The following is a 4216-nucleotide window of genomic DNA, read 5'->3' as shown; positions in this document are numbered from 1 at the left end:
TTTCTCACTGACTTTTAGTGTTCTCATTTTTGAGTGGGAAATTATTTTGGTGGAAAGCCAACTTTACTGTATTTCTATGTATTACATGTGATGAAGAAACTTGATTTGAAAAGCTGAGAAAAACAGCCATGGGTTGATCACAATAAAGTATTTTTTGAATGAAACAGGTCATTCATTTAACAAGGAAGAGAAAACTGTAAACTAGTCTTCTTTCCATTGACTAGCCACATCTTCTTGTAGCAGCTGTAAGCAAGTGACCAGGGAAGTCAATCTGCAAATCTTCATTTGGACAGAGGGGATTTCCATGCTCACCACACTGATTTACAGAGAAGTAACCGAGCTGTTAGTTCTGTACTTGTAATTCTACTGCACCCATGTTGCCAAGACTACCTGCAAGAAATCTGAAAACCTGGAGAGTGAACCAGGTGTAGCTGAGATGAAGAACTTTATATGAAAACTATGGATTATACTTAAAAAAAATGTTTCTCTTTGTGGTTTTTCTGTGCTTCTACCTTCTTCATAGTTGCACATCTAAAATAATCTGCTGTCATAACTCAGCTAAATTAAATGGGGAAATGAAATCAGTCCAGATAAATTTGTAAGAACGGTTTTAAACTTGTAAGTAACTTTTAACAGTTATAAACTTGTAAGAACATCTTAATGTTCATGTGGATGACTCAGCTTATATTTGCACCTCTAGAGTAATAGTTGGAGGCTAATAATTAATAAAAATTAAATAGGCTTAAAACTGGGGTCTAATTTTCTTTTGGTCTTCTGTGGCAAGAGAAATATTACGGACTTACAGAACAATGCATCATTCCCTCTTCCTTTCCCTTCCAGGCTTTCCACTTCATTACCTGGGTTCTTCTACTCTTTTTTTCAGTTTCTTTTTCGTTCAAGGAGAAGTTTTAGCAAATGAAAAGGTTTTGTATTCTTAGTAAAGCATTTGAAAATTGTGGCTTAATATGTGGTAGCCTGTTACCAAGGATCTTCTGTCCTGCAGTCTTCCTGCTGGTCTTTTTCTGTATGCACTACTTCAGATTGTCTGAGTAGCTCTGAACTGTCCAAGCCTCTCAGGTCCCAGGGGGTAGGGGCTTTAAATTAGCGTTACTACTTTGGCTTTGAGGCAGAAGAAAAGAGAGAGGTAGGGAAGCTGACTGCATGGAGGTGGTGTAGCAATGTTTGTTTTGTCATGAAGTAAGCTGGAGACACCAAAGTCCGTAGTTGATTAGAAAGGTTGAGAACAAAACCAAATATTGTAATGAATTGGTGATTTCCGTATTCAAAAAGTTATTGTATAGCTTCTGCAGCTTTCTTCACTTATGTGAATGCAAATGTTTATATTTCTGGTAGGATTGTTTTAAGCTCACTTTTTGCCTGCTCTTTGAAAAAGAATGAACTTTGCATAGAAAGTTTTTGAAACCTGGAGATGCTTAGTTTTCCATGTCCCCTGGATTAGACTGTGTATGTGCAACAGATTTGTACATGTGCCTCTGGCACTTCTCAAGGGCTTCTGGACATGCAAGAGTCAGTAGGTGATTGCTGGGAGCGGTAGGATGGGAGGGTATTGCTGTGTAACACTTCAGGCAAAGCCAGAGAAGTCGCTTGAATAGCCACAGTCTATTTCTCCTTTGAGTCATAGCCCCAGAGGTTCCAACATCAGTTATGTTGCTTTAATCCAGGCTGTGAATCTAGGCAGCTGTTTCTTGTGACGGATTCCTAGTACTTCTTTTATAGTATCTTATTTTTTGTGCCACAGTGATTCAGTTTTGGGAGAAGCTTAGCAAGATTCATTGGCACCCTCATCCCTTTTCTGTGTTTACTAGAATGAAGTAATTGACATATGGGAGCATTTATAGCATTGTGTCAGACAAGCTAGACTGAAAGCAATGGACAGATGTCCAGTGAGTTAAATATGCAAATCTTGAATGTAAATGATGAATTAGATTAATGAACAGATGAAAAATGACCATATTAAAAATGACTGGAATCTGATCTCATTCCTTCTGGGAGAGTTTTTGTGGATCACATTATTATCACAAAGACAGCATGTTTCTGTGTTAGTGTTATTCTGGATAATTGGCACATTCTTTGCTATTATCATGCTATGTTTGAATGTGTTTTGCTGTGCCTAAGTGGAACTTCTCAGTAGGTACTTTCTGGATATTTGTCATTCACATTCACTTTTATCTGGACATAGCACTAGGTAGTAACAGGAATCTTGATTCCTACTCTCAGTAAGTTTAAAATTCTAACAATTGATGTAAAGGTGTCTGATCAAAGTAACAAAAATAAAATTCTACCTTTCTTTTCTTGCATATATTTTCATCACTGGGAACTGCATGCAGACACACAAGACTTGATTTTGAACCACTGAAGATTGTAGGGTTTTGCTGGGACACAGCTGAACTGATCAGATTTAATATGAAATGCTTTTAATTACAGCAGAAGAGATTAATTTCTTTCTAGCAGACAGGCCAGTGTGAGCTATTTTTTTAAACCTCCTCTAAGCCAGTGGAGAAAAGTAGACTGAGGTCATGGCCAGAAGCCCACTCTAAGTCAGCATGCCTCTGGCTCCATTCATCTCATTGCTCCTTCTGTGTCTCTTTTAGCAGCTGCTGATCCTGAGCAGGATCAGGTTGGGGAATGTGGAAACGTCCCTTTTGGTAACAGTTCAGGTTTCTGTTGCATAAAAATGCCCATTTAACCACAGTTAACAATGCCTGTAATGAACTGTACTGCTTGCAGCAGGAGCCCAGACAAATGAGTTACTTAGTTACTTAGGTAAACAGAGTTAAGGAAGATAAACCCTGGCCTTAGTCTACTAAACATTTACAGTCAACAAAAAATGAAGTGTTTACATGACAGGCAGTGTGAGGGTGTGGTGTGGTAAGTCTTTTCTGCATTTCATTTTTTACAACTACTTTATAAAATGCGAAGTAAGAAAAGAAAGAAAAGATGAAATAAGTTAAAGATGAGCACACACTTGTAAATATTGAAATAACTGCTTATTTTCACAGAAACACAGAATAATTGATTGGAAGTGACCTCTGGAAGTTGTCTGGGCTAATGTTCCTACTTAAGCAGGGCCACCTAAAGCCAGTTGCCTAGGGCTGTGCCCAGTTGGGTTTTGAGTGTCTCCAAGGGTGGGGACTTCACAAGCTCCCTGGGCCAGATGTGCCAGCACTTGGTCACCCTCACAGCAAGAAAAAATGTTTCCTGATGTTCAGATGATACGTCATGTGTTTGAGTGTTTTCCCATTTTCTGATGTCCTTTCCCTGGGCACCACTGAAGAGCCCAGCTCTGTCCTCTTTAAACATTCCCTTCAGGTGTTTGTATACGTGGATGTGATCCACCTGAGCCTTCTTTTCTGAAGTCTGAACAGTCCCAGCTCCCTCAACCTCTCTTCATAGGGGAGATGTTCCAGTTCTTGTATCATCTTTGTGGCCATTTGTTGCACTCTCTACAATATGTCCATATCTCTGTTGCACACAGTTATGATCTGGTTTTAAGGTTCTTAGAAATGCCTCTGCCCAAATTAAGATGCAAACGAGACCACATGCTAGTGACAATAGTAAGGGTTTTATTCGATGAGACAGAAAGAGAGAAAGAAAGAAGTAGAAAATAAGTGGGGGGGACAGAAAGAGTGACAGGGACAGAATAAGGAAAATATCACCACTCCATGGATCCCACTGGTGCCTTGACAATCCTCTCCAGCTGGTCTCTTGGTGGTGAAGGTCCCCCCCGGAAGGCACAGAGTCCCATGGGTGTACATGCTCAGCTGTGTAAACCTGGCTTCTGTGAGCTGTGCTCTCCCCCACCCCAAACTCACCCAGGGATAGTTGCAGCTGGTGGCTTTGGCCGTATGTGGATGCACACCTTTCCTTCAGCCTGAGATGACATTACGTTTTATCTAATCATCAGTTTGACTTTCAGTTCAAAGTCCCACTCTTCAGGGAAGCTTCTTTGGTTGTAGCTTCTTTATAATGCGCAAAACTTTATATCAGTGTTTGAGGCATGAACTGTTTTCAGTCACTGACACACACATGAGCCCAGCATGGACACAGCTCTCCAGGAGTAGCCTCACCAGTGTCAGAGGGGCAGGATCCCTCTTTTGACCTGCTGACAATGCTGTGCCTAATGCAGCCCAGGTTAACCTTGGCTTCTTTGCAACAAGGGCACATTGCTGGCTCATGTTTGACTTGGTGGTCACAA

Source organism: Corvus brachyrhynchos, unplaced genomic scaffold, assembly GCF_000691975.1.
Source record: "Corvus brachyrhynchos isolate BGI_N302 unplaced genomic scaffold, ASM69197v1 scaffold103, whole genome shotgun sequence".
In the NCBI taxonomy this organism is placed as follows: Eukaryota; Metazoa; Chordata; class Aves; order Passeriformes; family Corvidae; genus Corvus; species Corvus brachyrhynchos.
The sequence above is the reverse complement of the archived record's forward strand: the minus strand, read 5'-3'. Positions refer to the sequence as shown.